Raw genomic sequence first — 18151 nt, forward strand, 5'->3', positions numbered from 1 at the left:
ATGGCTTCTAAACAAACTTCCTCCTCATGCTTATGGAGGTTGGAGGTCTGGGATCAGGGTGCCAGCGTGGTTGGGTTCTAGCGAGGGCCCTCTTCCAGGTCACAGATTTGTGGTCGTGTCCTCACATGGTGGAAAACAGAGGATCTGTCTGGAGCCTCTTTTATAAGGGCCCTAGTCCCATTTCTGTGGGCTCTGCCCTAGGGCCTAAACCCTTCCCCAAAGCCTTACTGCCTAATACCATCATCTTTGGGGGTTAGGATTGAACATGAGGGATCCCTGGGTGGCGCAGCGGTTTGGCGCCTGCCTTTGGCCCAGGGCGCGATCCTGGAGACCCGGGATCGAATCCCACGTCGGGCTCCCGGTGCATGGAGCCTGCTTCTCCCTCTGCCTGTGTCTCTGCCTCTCTCTCTCACTGTGTGCCTATCATAAATAAATAATAAAAAAATTAAAAAAAAAAGGATTGAACATGAATTTTGGAGGAGACATCTTCAGACCATAGCATTATCATTTTCCATTCAAGTCCTTGTGACTTCTTTATGTGTTTATATTTAAGGTGGGATTCTTCTGGACAGTATCTACTTGGGTCTTGCTATTTTTATCTAAAGTGACAACTTAGGTCTTTGAATTGATGTGTAGGCAGTGTACATATAGTGTGTTAACAGTTTACATGTAAGTCTACCATCTGGCTGGCTGTATATTTCTATCATATGCATTTTTAATTCATATTTTCCTCTTCCCTTCATATTTTTGGATCAGTTGAACATTTGCTGGTTTTCCATTTTATCTCCACTGTTGGCTTACTACTTCTACACCTTTAAACATTCTTTTCAAATTGTTGCTCTAGGGTTTACAGTATATATTGTTGCTTTTCACAGCATGCCTTCAAATGATACTATACTGCTTGGTGTACGCTGTGAGAACCATACGACTGTATGCCTCCGCTTCCTATCTCCCATCCTTGGTGCTATTGTTGCCTTGCAGTTTGTTTCTGCCAGTGTCTTAAAACTCCACAGTGCGTACATCGTTATTGTTATTAATTTAGATAGTTATCTTTCAAAGAGATTGGATATAAGAGAAAAATTCACATTCGCCCACAATTTACCATGCCCAGCACTATTCAATTCTTTGTATAGATCCACGTTTTCTTTGGATATCATTTGCCTTCTTCCCGAAGAACTTCCTCTAACATGTTTTGTAGGGCAGATCTGCTGGCTATGCGTTTGCTCAGCTTTTCTGTTTGTTTTAAAGTTTTTGTCTTACCTTCATTTTTCAAAACCATTTGCGTGAACCCGAGATCTGAGCCACATGGATTCTGATGAGTAGCCTGCCATCCTGTTTGATCCCTTGTATGTAATGTGTCTTTTGTATTTGCTTTTACTATCAGAGGGTGTCAGTGATGGTGTTTGAGTCAATCTTTTCGTTAGTCGACTTGGCCTTCAGTTCTGTTGTTGCTATAATTCTTTTAACCTTAGCAAAGACTTCAGATTCTTCAGGTTGCAAGACAGATTGATATACAAAAATCAGTTCTGTTTCTATACATTAGCAGTGAAAAATCCAAATAAATAACCGAGAAGATGATTTCACTTACAGTAGAGTCCAAAGAATGACATGTTTAGGAATCAACCAAACAGGTGCAAGAGTTAGACACTGACAATTATAAAACACAGTTGAAAGAGATTAAAGCAAACTTGAATAAATGGAAATGGCTCCTGTGTTCATGGATTGGGAGACCTGATGTTAAGATGGCAGCATTCCCTAAATTGATCCAGGCATTCAGTATAATCCCTATCAATATTCTAACTGCAGTGTTTTAGAAATTGAGAGGCTGATCCTGAAATTCATGTGGAAATTTCGCGGATCCAGAATAGCTTAAATGATCTTACCAAAGACAACCAAAGTGGAGGACTCACACATTCCGATTTCAAACATTATTTCAAAGCTCCAGTAATCAGTACAAATGTAGTACTGATGTAAAGATGAACATAGAGATCACAGAATAGAATTGAAAGTCCAGAAATAACCCATACATCTGTGGTGGGTTAATTGTTGACAGCAGCGCCAAGACAATTACATAGGAAGACTCTTTTTAGCAAATGGTGCTGGGACAACTAGATATTCACATTTATTTTTTTTAATAAATTAATTTTTTATTGGTGTTCAATTTACCAACATACAGAATAACACCCAGTGCTCATCCGGTCAAGTGTCCCCCTCAGTACCCGTCACCCACTCACCCCCACCCCCCGGCCTCCTCCCCTTCCACCACCCCTAGTTCGTTTCCCAGAGTTAGGAGTCTTTATGTTCTGTCTCCCTTTCTGATATTTCCCACACATTTCTTCTCCCTTCCCTTATATTCCCTGTCACTATTATTTATATTCCCCAAATGAATGAGAACATACACTGTTTGTCCTTCTCCGATTGACTTACTTCACTCGGCATAATACCCTCCAGTTCCATCCACGTTGAAGCAAATGGTGGGTATTTGTCATTTCTATTGGCTGAGTAATATTCCATTGCCTACATAAACCACATCTTCTTTATCCATTCATCTTTCGATGGACACCGAGGCTCCTTCCACAGTTTGGCTATTGTGGACATTGCTGCTAGAAACATCGGGTTGCAGGTGTCCCGGCGTTTCATTGCATCTGAATCATTGGGGTAAATCCCCAACAGTGCAATTGCTGGGTGGTAGGGCAGGTCTATTTTTAACTCTTTGAGGAACCTCCACACAGTTTTCCAGAGTGGCTGCGCCAGTTCACATTCCCACCAACAGTGTAAGAGGGTTCCCTTTTCTCCGCATCCTCTCCAACATTTGTGGTTTCCTACCTTGTTAATTATCCCCATTCTCACTGGTGTGAGGTGGTATCTCATTGTGGTTTTGATTTGTATTTCCCTGATGGCAAGTGATGCAGAGCATTTTCTCATGTGTATGTTGGCCATGTCTGTGTCTTCCTCTGTGAGATTTCTCTTCATGTCTTTTGCCCATTTCGTGATTGGATTGTTTGTGTCTTTGGTGTTGAGTTTAAGAAGTTCTTTATAGATCTTGGAAACTAGCCCTTTATCTGATAGGTCATTTGCAAATATCTTCTCCCATTCTGTAGGTTGTCTTTTAGTTTTGTTGACTGTATCCTTTGTTGTGCAAAAGCTTCTTATCTTGATGAAGTCCCAATAGTTCATTTTTGCTTTTGTTTCTTTTGCCTTCGTGGATGTATCTTGCAAAAAGTTACTGTGGCCAAGTTCAAAAAGGGTGTTGCCTGTGTTCTCCTCTAGGATTTTGATGGAATCTTGTCTCACATTTAGATCTTTCATCCATTTTGAGTTTATCTTTGTGTAGGGTGAAAGAGAGTGGTCTAGTTTCATTCTTCTGCATGTGGATGTCCAATTTTCCCAGCACCATTTATTGAAGAGACTGTCTTTCTTCCAATGGATAGTCTTTCCTCCTTTATCGAATATTAGTTGACCATAAAGTTGAGGGTCCACTTCTGGGTTCTCTATTCTGTTCCATTGATCTATGTGTCTGTTTTTGTGCCCGTAACACACTGTCTTGATGACCACAGCTTTGTAGTACAACCTGAAATCTGGCATTGTGATGCCCCCAGATATGGTGGCTTCCCAGGGGAATTCTATCAAACGTTTCAAGAAGAAATCATACCTATTCTCCTAAAGCTGTTTGGAAAGATAGAAAGAGATGGAGTACTTCCAAATTCGTTGTATGAGGCCAGCATCACCTTAATTCCAAAACCAGACAAAGACCCCACCGAAAAGGAGAATTACAGACCAATATCCCTGATGAACATGGATGCAGAAATTCTCAACAGGATACTAGCCAATAGGATCCAACAGCACATTAAGAAAATTATTCACTATGACCAAGTAGGATTTATCCCCGGGACACAAGGCTGGTTCAACACTCGTAAAACAATCAATGTGATTCATCATATCAGCAAGAGAAAAACCAAGAACCATATGATCCTCTCATTAGATGCAGAGAAAGCATTTGACAAAATACAGCATCCATTCCTGATCAAAACTCTTCAGAGTGTAGGGATAGAGGGAACTTTCCTCGACATCTTAAAAGCCATCTACGAAAAACCCACAGCAAATATAATTCTCAATGGGGAAGCACTGGGAGCCTTTCCCCTAAGATCAGGAACAAGACAGGGATGTCCACTCACCACTGCTATTCAACATAGTATTGGAAGTCCTAGCCTCAGCAATCAGACAACAAAAAGACATTAAAGGCATTCAAATTGGCAAAGAAGAAGTCAAACTCTCCCTCTTCGCTGATGACATGATACTCTACATAGAAAACCCAAAAGTCTCCACCCCAAGATTGCTAGAACTCATACAGCAATTTGGTAGCGTGGCAGGATACAAAATCAATGCCCAGAAATCAATGGCATTTCTATACACTAACAATGAGACTGAAGAAAGAGAAATTAAGGAGTCAATCCCATTTACAATTGCACCCAAAAGCATAAGATACATAGGAATAAACCTAACCAAAGAGGTAAAGGATCTATACCCTAAAGACTATAGAACACTTCTGAAAGAAATTGAGGAAGACACAAAGAGATGGAAAAATATTCCATGCTCATGGATTGGCAGAATTAATATTGTGAAAATGTCAATGTTACCCAGGGCAATTTACACGTTTAATGCAATCCGTATCAAAATACCATGGACTTTCTTCAGAGAGTTAGAACAAATTATTTTAAGATTTGTGTGGAATCAGAAAAGACCCCGAATAGCCAGGGGAATTTTAAAAAAGATATTCACATTTAAAGAAATGAATTTGAAAGGCACCTGGGTGGCTCATGGTTGAGCCATCTGCCTTTGGCTTGGGTCATTGTCCCGGGGTCCTGGGATCGAGTCTCACATCGGGCTCCCAGTGGGGAGTCTGCTTCTCCCTCTGCCTCTCCCTCTGCCTCTCTCCCTGCCTCTCTCTCTCTGTCTCTCATGAATAAATAAATTAAATCTTTTAAAAATAAAGTAATGAATTTGAATCCAACCTTCATACTACAGACAAAAATTAAGTCAGAATGGATCAAATTGAATAATAAGGGCTAAAATGAAACTTCTGTAGAAGAACATAGGAGTAAAAACTTGTATCATTGGGTTAGGTGATGGAATCTTAGGACACCAAAGGGACAGGTAATAAATGAAAAATTAGATTAAAATTACTTCATCAAAATTAGAGAAGATTTTGCTTTAAAGGACACCATAAGAAAGTGAAGAAGCGTGGGTGGATCAGTGGGTGAAGTGTCTGCTTTTGGCTCAGGTCATGATCTCAGGGTCCTGGGATCAAACCTCACTGTGGGCTCCCTGCTGAGCAGGAAGTCTGCTTCTACCTCTCCCTCTGCCTCTCCCCCACTCATGCTCTCCCTCTCTCTCAAATAAATAAATAAAATCTTTAAAAAATAATAAAACTTTCATTAGAAAAAAGAAAGTGAAAGAACAAAACCAAGGAATGGGAGAATATATTTGTGTATATGATAAGGGCCCAGTATTCAGATTGTAGAAAGAACTCTTACAAGCTCAAAGGAAAAGAGAACCCAATTAAAAATGGACTAAGCGTCTGAATAGACATATCTTTAAAAAAAAAAAAAAAAAAAAAGATGTACCTAACAGTATTCTTAAGGACATGAATAGGTGTCAAAAAATATTAGTCATTAGGGAAACAAAAATTGAAAGCATGATGAATTACAACTTCCCACCCAACTAGTGTGGATAGCATTTCAAAAATGAAAATAACAAGTGTTGGGGAAGATGTGCAAAATCCTCATACATTGCTGGTGGAAATGCAAAATGACACATCTTTGAAAAACAGTTTGGCAGCTCCTCAAAAAATTCATCAGAGTTGCTGTGTGACCCAGTTATCCCACTCCTAGGTATATGTCGAAGACAAGTGAAGTCATAAGCTCACATAAAAACTTGTATACAAATGTTCCTGGCAGCATTAATCGCCACAGTCGAAGAGTGCAAACAACCCAAATGCCAACTATGTAATGAATATGTCACATGTGGTGATTATATCTATATAGCAGAATAATATTCAGTCATAAAAATGAATGGAGTAGTGATACCAGATGAATCTTAAACACGTTATGCTCAGTGAAAGAAGCCAGATGCAAAGGCCACGTAATGTATCATCCTATTTATTTGAAATATCCAGATTGGAAGATCTGTGGAGACAGGAAGCCGATAAGTGAATGTCCAAGGTTCCTGGGATGGGATTGGGGATGGACTGCCAATGGTATGTTTTTGTTTTTGTTTTTTTCCTGGAATTAGATATTGGTGACGGTTTGTACAACAAACCATTGTGGCATATACAATGAAAAAGGGTGAGTTTGATGGTACCTGACTTACATCTCAATGAGATGAAAAAAATTTAAAGGAAAGCATGTACCTTTGGATAGGTTTTTGGCCATTTTTAGAAACACAGTTGGCTACACCCAAAGACATAAAAAGCTGTCTGAATCTTGCCTTCATCAGCTTGGTCATCTGAGGTAAGCACTGTGGCCTAATATGGTGGTGTTTCCTTCTTGTCCCCGTTATCTGCATTGACATACTGCACGTGCATATACATGTACGTGTACAGTTAGGGGGACCTCTTACATGCTACCCCCTTTTAAAATATATATATATTTATATATATATATATATAATTTTAAAAAATTATATATTTATATGATAAATAATAAAATAAATAATAAAAAATAATAAAAGCTCTCTGGCCAGTACAAAATTGCTCCTCTCATTCTGTTTCAAGACCAGGGGGAGCTCCATGGTAGGATATGAACACTTACATCTCTCATTTCCCCTTCCAAATGTTGTTGACTACCAATGGCTATTTAGGATATCTTCCCCCCAGAAATTTGCTCTTGTCATTCTATATACACAGCTCTGTGCCTCTGTGAATATTTCTTGAAGACCGGTTTGTAGCATGGTAATTGCTGGATCAAAGAATCCTTTGGCTACAGAAACATCTCTGAAGTACCTACTTGTGTACCTGATACTGTTCTAAATGGTGGGGAGGCACCACAGAAGACCCATGTGTGTTCCTTTTCATGAAGCCGAAACTGTAGCGAGGATGGGGACAGGGTAGAGTCAAATTTTGAAGATGCCACCCTGGAGTCTGCAAGGTTCTTTTACCTTCATGCTTCTTCCCTCAGGGGGGCTGGGGTAACAAATGCCCCTTTGCTGGCATCCTCAGCGCCCCATCGTGCAGCAGGGGCTGTTGACAGCAGGCTGGTTTCCTTATCCAGGCTCTCTACAAGATCTTGGAATCTGCAGCCGGAATGATGCCTGTGGGGATTTTAAGAGTGGCGAGACCAGGATAGAACAATCCACTACCCATTTAGGTGTATCTCGGGGAGGAGGGGAGCTGGGAATGATGTGACCCTGTCTGGGCAAACTGCCAGAGTGTGGCGTGACAGGAGCAGGTGAAAGCTCGGTAGAGGAGCAGTGGACAGTAGGTACCTTCCCGTACTAGGGTGTCCCACTGAGAGGCCCAGAAGCAGCAGTCCTCTCTGGGAGGTACAGCTAGGGGTGAGGGAGCCTTGTATTCCCAAACCAACCGTTGGGTGCAGGGTGCAGGGGAGCTCACCGGCATGCAAGGACCTCCACCTCTCCTGAGGTCACCATCATCCAACTTCTGGCCTCAACTCGTCAGCTCCACAGATTCTAATCAAGTGGGGACCGGGGAAGATGGCAGCGGAGCACATGAAAGGTTCCCTAATGGGTGAGCAGGGCAGGGATTAAGGGCAACACTAGATCTGATTGGTCAAGATGGGATTGCTTACCAGGATCTTCCAGGGGAGAGAACCCCCACTGGCTGGAGGTGGGGGTGTCCTCAAAAGAGTTTATGAGTGCAGAAGTGGGGCTTGGAAGAGTGGAGGTGAAAGTGGAGGGTTTGGAATCCTGCTCTGGAAACTCCAGCCACTCGTCCACAAAAGGGGCTGAAGATACTAGCCAGGTCAGTGGGATCACTGGCTTTTGTTGTATCCTCTAGTCTATCTTCCTGTTACGTTTTTGAACAATGGGACTGTGGGTACTGGCCACGATGTGGATATCAGAGCCCAATAACAAATCACTAAATCTTTCTCCGGTGTCCTGTTATGTGCCCAGCAGACACCATGTAGGTCCTAGAGGGGCAGAGACATTTCAGAGAGCTCGTGACATACTCCAGGCCAGGTTTCTACAGGGAACCAGACGGTGAACTACTCATCCCAAAGAAGTGAACGCTTCGATGATGGGACTTTAAGCATTAGATAGGGGAGATGTTTGGGTGAGGGTAGATAAGTAAGACATAGGTGGGTTCTCAAGTCCCTGAACTTCTCACCAGCCAGTCCTTAAACCCTGACTGTATTCACACCTGTGTCTGAAAGGCTGCTGAAGCAAGACTGGGTTCCTGTGATCCTGGGGGACTGAAAATCCACCATGGCCTCAGAAGTGGCCCAGTGTGTGTGTCCGCTGAGGAGGACAAGGTGTACAAGTCGAGCCCACATCAGCCTCTGCCCTCAAATTCCACAGCCTTGAGTGGCTACTGCCCATGAGCAAATAGCCCTGCTCTGGTTGTTGGCCTCATGGTGGGAGAAGAAGGGGGAAATGAATGTGCTTCAGAGTTTGGACAAAGTCCGGCAGGAACTGTAGAGGCCCTCGTGCCACCTGCCCTTTTAAACCAGAATTAGGCATTGAGAGGAGGGGACAGGTTTCCTCTTTGGGGATGGGGGGGGGGGCGGGGGTTGGGACAGGGGCGTCCCTCGGTGGTATGGTATGTGGTCTGTGGCATGTCTGCCTGGCAGGGCAACGTAAACCCCTTCACCATCTCCTTCCCCCACTGGTATTCACTGGCTGCAAAGGATCTGCCGGCTGAAGGTGTCCTTCTGTTCGGGGTCAGGTGGACACTGGGAAAACCAGGTGGCTGCAGTGCCTCCAAGCTTTAGGAGCTGAGAGGGCTACAGCAAGCACTGTGTTCAGGGTGAACAGGATATGGGCCAGACCTTCCACAAGGCTGGAGGCAGGGCTGGGTCTACCCTGAGCAGCGTGGGACTGTCCTGCTCCACTTTTCCCACAGCTTCCACTCAGCAGGAGGGCTCTGGGGCCTTAAGGACAGCATGAGTCTCCTGTGGATGGTATGAACCTTTCAAACCGAGAAGATAGCCCCATTTTGATGGGTGGAAGCCTCTACTGTGTGTCAGGCCTGGGGGCTGCCCTCTTCAGTGTTGCCTGGGCATGCTGCAGCTGTGTCAGTGTCCAGAAACAGCCAATGATGGCAAAATCTTGGGGGCATCCTTCCCTTGGAAAAGGAAGTTCCTCAGTTGCCTTGAGGGGCGCACTGGGTTAGGGGCTAATAATGTGGAGACACCTGTGTTCCAGAAAGGCTCTTGGAATTCTGCCTTTCAGTCTCTGCGTCTCACTCAGGGCCTGGGTGAGACCTCATTGCGTCTCTCATTAGCATGTGTCCTGTATGGGCTGACTTTTTGTGTTGAAAACCAAGATGTCATTTCTCTGAACTGGTTTGGGGTCTGTCCGCGATTTGAGGTATCTGAACTGTGTGAGGGTGTGTGCGGTGCATGAGATCACTGAGCTGTGAGGTGTTGTGTGTCCAAGTGAGAGTTCTCCGGGCTATTTAAGGGCTCTCTCCAAATGTATGTGGTATCGGAACTCTTTTGGGTGCAGTGTGCAGAATGTAAGGTGTCTGGGGCTGTTCCCATGATGTATTTCAGTAATTAGGGTTTGAGCACTCCTGAGGGTCTCTGTCGAGGTTGGCATATTTGAGCTCCTGGAGGCCCATCCTCTAGGTTGTGAGGCCACAAAGGTTATTTGTCACAGGGCAGGAGGTTTGGAGCAAGCTCTGTGTTCACAGTACGGGTGCCCTGTGCTGCTTGTGTGTCTGCATGCAGCATTGTGAGCTCTGTGATTGTGTGGTATCGACATGCGGGGTGTGAGGTCTGTGAGCTGTTAAGTTTCTATGTTGCATGTTCTTAGGTTGTTAAAAAGCATGTGGGTCTGTATTTTAGAATTCATCGTCTCTGAGCTGCTTCGGGTCTCTCCTCATTTCTTGAGTTCCCTGGAGTTTGAGTTCTGTGGGTTGTTTGATCTTGTATGTGCAATGCCTTGAGGTCTCCTAGCTGCCCTTTCCTGAGTCTGTAGCTCATCCACTTCAGCTCCTAACAATCTGGCTTCCTTGTCTGGGCCATTGAGTCTAAGTGGTTGGCTTCCCTCAGTCTGTTCTTGGGATAGTTTGGGTTTTGCGAGCCATAGTGTGGGGTCCATGAGGTAGTTGGGAGTCTGTGTCCAGGGCGTGATGCCTCCGATCTGGAGGGAGATCCAGGTCCTGGAGTGAGGTCTCCTTTGTCTTTGGTGCTGTGAGGCAGGCACTGAAACTTGAGCCAAGTTGGAGTTTATATCCCGACTGAGAGACTTGGTCACACACCAGAGTTCAGACCTGAGGTGTTTGTGACCTCTACCCAGTGTTTCAGTCTGACAACTGTCCAGAAAGACAGAGCTTGATCTGGGTTGACTGACTGAACTCAACCATTCCAGCTCCCAATCACCTGGCTTCCTTGTCTCCACCGTTGACTCTGTGTTTGGCCTCCCTCAGACCCTTCCTTGGGGTTGGGTTCTCCCAATCCAGGGCTGTAACTTACCTATATCATGCAAATCTCAAGTGCAGATTGAAATATAGTCAATATCCAAATAAAAACAGCAGAAACAGCGCTTTCACAAAAACATTTTACTGAATCCCAAGAGGTTCCAGGTAAGAGACCTTGCCTTTCATAAGGAGTTGTTGCAAGTCTCCTTAAAATGTGGAATCTTTTAAAAAATTTCTATCCTTTCTCTCTCTATTGCTGGTATCTTGAGAGGCTCAGACAAGAAAGGACATTCAACTTTACGTTTTTGACAAGACAAGCAAAAAGAAAAGAAAAAAAAAAGCCCTAACACACAGACACACACACACACAGACACACACACACACACACACCCCAGAGTACTCAGTATAAGGAAATTGTATTGGAAATGTAAATGGAATCCTGTGATTAATTATAAAACCAAATTTCTGATCACACGATATGTCTACTGTCAGGATGGGCCATATTCCAGGACTGGACAACCAAAAATGCCTTCTTTCTCCACATCTCATACACTGCAGCTTGTAATCTGATTACAACGGTCTAAATAATCCTAACCAGTGTGGGAATCACAGAGCCTATCAAAAGCATGTCTGTTCCTGTGTCACATGTTCTCTCTCTCTCTCTCTCACACACACACACACACACACACACACACACACACACACCTCTCTCCTACACAGAATTTCTCTGATGGTTCCATACAGAAATGCAGGAGGCAATGCCAAGGAAACACACTCTTATCTGAATCTCTGGAACACTGACTGGAGCCCAGTCGTGTCCTGGAGTCTAAGCCGATGCCCATTAGAAGTCTCAATCTCGTCTCTGCCAAAACTGGCAACGGTAATTAGAGAAAGAGAAATACGCCACACGTAGGTTGTCAAGCCGCAATTCTGATACTGCAGAGATAGGGCTTGTGCGAAAAACATCTATTCTTTCCGACAGCACCGGTCACGCGTGGCCAGAGAGGACGCTGGTCCTGCGACACTTAACGCGCACCCGGCTTGTTCTAGGGAGATTCTCCCTCTCTCACTCTTAGGCCCTCGCTTTCGCTCCTTCTTCCCTGGGATCGGGTTCCCGCCATCCCGCCTCCAGTGCACCCCCTCCAGTCCTTAGCCCTGGCGGTGACGCGCCCTCAAGAACAGAAGGGTTAAGTCCACCAAGAGAAGTCCTCCCGGCTTCCTAGAGAGGCGTGTACACGGCCCACGGGAGGAGGGGCTGCGGGACTGCCCGTGACGTCATAGAGATGGGACCCGGTGAAGAAGCCGGGTTCTCTAAATTTAGCCTTCCTCAGGTTGCGCGGGACGGAGAGGGAGACGGGAGTGGCCCGGAGCACAGTGGGATCTTCGCGGTATTTGGAACCCGCGACGTAAGCACCCGTGGAATCGAGAAGGTTGAGCCCGCCCCCACGGCGGCGCTCCTGAGTGACGGCCCAGGGCGAATGCTTCCTGAGGTCGTAGGGAGAGTTTCCGGGCGGTGCAGGTGACATCGCGGACCATGCACGTGGTGCTGAGCGTGGAGGGGGGCCAGTACGGAAGGTCTCCGTGACCACGTGATGGCGTCCCTTGTAGCGCGCACGCGTGAGCAGTACCTGTTAACTGATTTTTGTTTTCTTACTAGGTTTTTTTTTTGCATGGGCTCTACATGCACAGTAGTAAAGACAAAACCCATACTAGTAGAGAGCTTGTCTGTTAAGGCTGTTGCGATCCGTAGAGCAGCCCGGATCTGAAGATTAGAGTGTCTAGACTGTCTTCGGCAGGGTGGTTTTGCCGTCTCTCCATGGGGATGAGTAGACACGTTGTAGTGGGGAGATTTAAGGTGGGAGTGTTTCTGCATTCAGGATTAGTCTCAGCCGAACAGGGACTCCGTGAGCCAAAGAATGACGGCATAAATGTCTCTCTCCGTGTCTAGCTAGTTTCAGGAGAATGGACTTTTGATCACAGTGCTATTCCTGAGACAGCAGGGAGCTGCAGGGACTGTGTCTGGCCCTTCAGCCAGAGGAGGAGGGTCTGTGTTTGGCCTTGTCACACGTGAACCCAGGAGTCGCCCGAGAGACTTAGGGCAGGTAGGACGAAGAGTGAACAGCAAACCTCCTCGCAGTTATAAGGGCAAGAGTATTCCTTTGCGATAAGCTATTTCTGGAACACGAGAGCCTACAGAGATTTTTTTTTACCGTGGCTTTTTTCAGGGCTCAGGTGAAGTTCAATATTGTGTACAGAGTAAAAAATGGGCTTGGTGACTTTCGTGCCTGTGCAAACAGATATCCAGATAAGCAGAGATCTCTTTTTAGCCCTGGAACTTATTATCCATACTTGAAGAGCACTTTATGGTTTTTAAAAGGTAGTATTTTCCTGATCTAAATGAAGGAAGCATAGGATCATGGTCCTCATCTTACAAGTGAGGAAACTGACCAGAGAGAGGTTAAGTGACCTGCCCAAAGTCACACAAGGAATAAGCGGTGGGGCCCTGATTTCAGATCTCCGTATGGATGGCTTCATCACCTTTTGGCTATGCATGCACACCCTGTTGGTTTCCAGACCCACACATCTGGCTCTGTCCTCTCCTAAACTACATGCTGCCTGAGACAACTGGCAGCTCACAATCAGATTGCACTCAAGTGCTAGCCACTCTTTGGGACACTGGAGAGGACTTCAGAACGAAGGCAAGTGTTGGAGAAAGTAGGTCCCAAAGTCTCACCTGCCACCCCTGAGGGGGTGAGGCTACAGGAAGAAGACTGGAGGGTCTGAAGGGGGCTGAATCTCTGAGAGACAGGCTGATGGGCTAACCTACGGCACACGTGTGATAAAACAGGTTGCTTTGAATTCATTGTTTTTCTTTTAGCACTGGCAATGCATGCTGAATGCTGAAAACACACAAGGCAGTTAAACAAACCAATGAATATATGGATAAGTAGAGAGGGGCCCATTTCCCTAGGGAGTACTTAACTATAAAACAGCACTCTGCTGTGCAAAGGGAGAACATTATCCTAGAGGACATGAAACCGAAATTAGCTGTTTTTCCTAATTTTTTGCTATCATTCTTCTATTCCAAATGAGGCATCCCAGGCACAGAGAGGCTAGGAGAGCTCCCCCAGTTCACTGGGGGTACTGAGTGACTACTTAACAGTCAGTCGTCCCACGGGCTAAGAATACACAACATCTCCAAAGCTGAACGTGCCCACCCCCACTCCCCACGCATCTCCATGTCCTCTGGTGTTGCCAAACTCAGTGAAAAGCAACCTTCTACCCAGCTGCTTAGGCCAGGCATCCTTAAAGCCATCCTTCCCTGCTGCCTCTCTCACCATCCGCTCAATCACCAAGCCCGGCCAATCCAACCTCCTCCACCCTTCTAAATAAGATCTTGACACTTAGTTCTTCCATCACTATGGTTAATTCCCTAGTCCAGATGACCTCATCTCTGCTTGATAATTACCACCAATCTTAACCCTTGGCCACAGATTTTTTCATCCCACTGCCTGAGGGACCTTTCTCAAATCCTAATCTGGTCTCGTCTACCCTGCTCAAAACTCTGCAGGGGCTTCCTGCTGTTGTTAGGATAACGTCCAGCCTCCCGGACTGAGCACAGTCCCCTTCCTTACTCCCTACCCTCCAAAGCCTCATCCTCAGCAGACCGCCTCCTGCTCCACCACCACTCCACATTCCAGCCCCCGTCAACCTCTTCCTGTTCAGTAGATGGCCAGTGGACTCTCTTCTCCCTGCCTCTCATTTCCCCAGCCCCGCACATGCCATCCCCTGTAGATCGAACATTCACTTCATTTGCCTGATTCCTACCTATGTTCAGCTGTCAGGTTCAGTAGAGAGCAATTTCCATTTAACCTGAGGAGTACCTGGATGAAAAGGCACTGTTCACAGAACTTTTTACTGAATAGAAGTGATGGAGACTTCATTATAAATTCCCCAAATGGGCAGATATTTTACTCTGGTTCCCAGTGAGCTAATTGGAAATGCAAGCGGACAGCCCAGTTTCTCTGGAAAAGAATAGGATTGCATAGAATAGGATTACACACAGCAAAGATCATACCTCAATTTATGTGGCGCCTGTGATGCATTTGAACTCGGAGTTTGGAATGTGGCACACACTTTCCTGATGCCTAGGGGTCCTACCTTCCAGTGAGGAGGGATAAACAGAAACATGGAAAGATTATGTCACTTTATGGCACCTGTGACCCAGGAAATTAAGCAGCCCTTCAGCTGCCTCCCTTGGACTTTGTCTTGATGAGCTCATTTTTCCACTGTGAAGTGCCATTGGAGTTTTCTGCTAGGACAAGAGGAAGGATTGTAACTGGTCTTTCCTTTACAGCGGGTTGGATTTATTAGTCGCTGTGGCCATCAAGGAGGCTAGCTGCCTGCACCTATGGGAACTCTCCAAGGGAGTCTGACAGTGCCTTCATATGGCTCCCTAGGGGCCCCTACCAGGTGTCAGCAACCCCTGGAGAAAACTATGTCGGTTCCTACAGCGTCCAGTGGAGAGTGTGAACCCACTGCTGGTTCAACATGCCATAGGCTCAACTGTGAGGATTAACCTCACTCAGTACAACCCCTCTGAACACAGCACACCTCGGTATGAGATGAAGTGTGTGCATTGGACAAAAGAAAAGATGGAACCACTCATCCAACCAGCACTACCCCAACCCCCAAGCCCGGCCAGAGGGTGGAACTAGACTCCTAGGCGCCTGGCATACTTCCCTCTGTCGCTGGCATGTCCCTAACACAGGGCACGGTGTGATGGGCTCTCCCTGCAGCCTAGCTTGAGGAACTAAGGTGTGCGGGGTATATACAGTTTGATTCCCCAAAGACTCAGGTCTTTGGTAAGTGTCAAAGCCCACCTTCTGTAGACAGGAAAACAAACTGAAAGGCGTTAGGTTGCTGAAGCAGGAGAGGGTGGATCTGGGAAGCACACCTCCTTTTTGCCTGACTCCAAAGCCAGTCTTTGCACTCACAGTGACACAGCGGGGTTGTGTTTCAGGTGCTGAAATGCAGATACTGTTCCATGATTCCATAGTCATCATGGTCCCAACACCATGTCCACCTTGAAATGCAGGCACCCAGCAGGGTATAAAGCAACCCCCAAAGGTTCTAAGACTCTGCCTCTGCCCTGTGAGGAGCTGCCCTGAAGCAACAGATCTGGAGTCCCTTAGCATGGAAGGCTTGCCTCAGAGCCGACAGCCAAGCAGGACCTCAGCTTCCAGGGTTCCCGCAGAGAGATCCTTTGTCTTAATAGAGAGACTTTTGGGGTCAACCCCACCCCACAAATTAGGTCTCCACCAGTCTCGTTCTGTTTATCAGATATGAACTGAGCGACAATCAGAGGCAGAGGAAGTACTTTCAGTGGCCGCATCACGGTTGTGGAGCTGGCCGAACTGCAATGGTGGATTGGAGCTCAGTAGACCAAGGATTGAAATCTGGCTCTACCTGTGGGGAATCTCTCGGTTCTTGAGCTTGCGTGTCTGTAAAATGTGGGTGATCGGAGTGCCTACCGCCTCAGCATCCTGACCCCTGAGAAGTGGTCCTGACCAAACACACGCACGTACAGGTAGGTAGGGGTAAGATGCCCTCCTCTGTGTACCTGAGGTACCATGACTTAAATTCCGCCATCACTCTTCTCACAGGACATGTGGTGGCTATCTGCTGGCAGGCTATAGCTAACTCGTCCCTGCGTCCCCAATCCGTGTTCAGTAAACAGACACATGGTTTGAGGTGGTGCTTAGAACGTGTTTCTTCAATGAGTGAAGGACCTTGACCCAAGGTGACATTATAACTTCATGATAAAGGGTAGTTATTGTGCCAGTTATTTCTCTCTTACAAATGACGTGGAGGGTGGAGCACCTGGGTGGCTCAGTGGTTGAGCATCTGCCTTTGCATCAGGTCATGATCCCAGGGTCCTGGGATCGAGTCCTGCATCGGGCTCCCTGTGGGAAGCCTACTTCTCCCTCTGCCTATGCCTCTGCCTCTCTCTGTGTGTCTCTCATGAATAAATACGTAAAACCTTTTAAAAAAAAATGACACGGGGGAATGGCGTAAACAAGACATCTCTGTATTCTGATTCTTTTTGGGAGGTGGAGGAAGATTGCATCTTTTGTACCAACTTAAATTGCAGATGCTTACAAAAAGGAGGTCACACAGGTATTTTAATTGTGTGGGTCACTCTGTTGCCCCATTCATTAGTCACAGTTGTGATCTCACGGTGGAACGTGGGTCAAGATCCTTGGAACATCAGTCAGCTCAGAGAATGTTTTCCAAGTACCAAAAGTTACCAGTGCACATAGTAGGTGCGCACAATGACCTGTCCAAGAGGTGGGCTGTTGAGTGAATCCAGACTGCTAATTAAGTGTGTGATGCTGTGGCTAGAGCACAGCTGCCCTTGGAGACAGGGATGTGGGCACCAGGTGAAGGGGGTGTCAGTGCAGATGAATGCTGTCAGCCTCGGAAGGAGGCGCTCCTCCTCACTGTCCTTCCAGCCCTTTGCCCAAACCTGCCTCTCTCTGAATGGTCTTCTCCGTGTCCCTCCTCTGCCTGACTTACAGCCTGATAGAGGTTGTCACTCAGCATCTGTGATCCGTGGGTGTCCTTTGGGGTCCAGCTGGCTGAGTAGAAGCCTGTCACCCTCTGCTCTCCCCACTTCCTGTGAGGCTCTCACTCTCTGCCCCTGCCCCCAGTGGCCCAACCTCCTGGCAGCCTCTGCTTCATACACTTCTTCCCAGCTGTTTCCCTCTTGTCTGGAAAGTCCTGACCCCAGATGTCTGCTTGTCAGGCTTCTCTCCCCGTTCACATCTTTGTTGAAAGGTCGCCTCCTCGTGAAGCCTGAGCTCACTCCCTAGGGCTAACTTTGTAGGTTAGACTGTGGGGATCACAGATAATCCAGAGAGGTATTGCCACTCCATACATCTGGAGTCAGGATGCACCTGGGCTGGGGTTCTTCTCTTGCGGGAGGTGAGGCCTTGTGCTGTCACTTAACCCCACCATGCCAGCATTTTCTTCTTTGGGACAATGGAGAAAATAGATTCTGCAGGGTTGATACACCAAATGAGATGTTTAGGAAGGACCTCACATTCTCCTTTATTCCATTTGGTAGGTATTTGTGAATGCCCACTGGGGTTAAGGCTCTGATGGGTGAACAAGACAAAATCTCTGACTGTGTCAGCTCATGGACTAGTGAGTGATACAAATAATCCGCCTCTGATGTCTGGGTGGGGCTGAGGCTGGGAGAGGGGAAATGCAGGGTGTTGTGGAAGTTCAGGGGAAGGCCTGCTGTCCAGGATGTTAGGAAAGTGGGTGAAGAAGGCTTTCTGGTAGAAACGCTGCATGAGCCCCCAGAACGAATATGAGGCGAAGGTGTTCCTCACAGCCGTTACTTTCCCAATCCATTCATGCAGGACAGATGTGGCGTCACCTCCCACTCCCTCCTGACTGAGGGATGGGGGTGTGGCCCACGCTGGCCAGTGGGAAAGGAAGAGAATGTTTGCTGGAAGACTTCTGGGAGACTTCCTTGTTCAT

General features: G+C 46.5%; 1 protein-coding gene across 14 annotated transcripts in view; it reads left to right on the top strand.

Annotated features, from left to right (window-relative positions):
• Positions 1 to 18151, top strand: part of FAM156A (family with sequence similarity 156 member A) — a 58194-nt gene that overhangs the window by 30731 nt on the left and 9312 nt on the right. For 2 of the 14 annotated variants that reach the window (XM_038589097.1, XM_038589099.1), the window contains exon 1: positions 15944 to 16190. The exons of the other annotated variants lie outside the window; for them this stretch is intronic. The gene's annotated coding sequence lies outside the window, so the exon portion shown is untranslated. Of the gene's footprint in view, positions 1 to 15943; positions 16191 to 18151 lie in introns of those variants that run through there. 14 annotated transcript variants of the gene reach the window in all.

This window comes from Canis lupus, unplaced genomic scaffold (genome assembly GCF_011100685.1).
Source record: "Canis lupus familiaris isolate Mischka breed German Shepherd unplaced genomic scaffold, alternate assembly UU_Cfam_GSD_1.0 chrUn_S1653H1847, whole genome shotgun sequence".
In the NCBI taxonomy this organism is placed as follows: domain Eukaryota; kingdom Metazoa; phylum Chordata; class Mammalia; order Carnivora; family Canidae; genus Canis; species Canis lupus.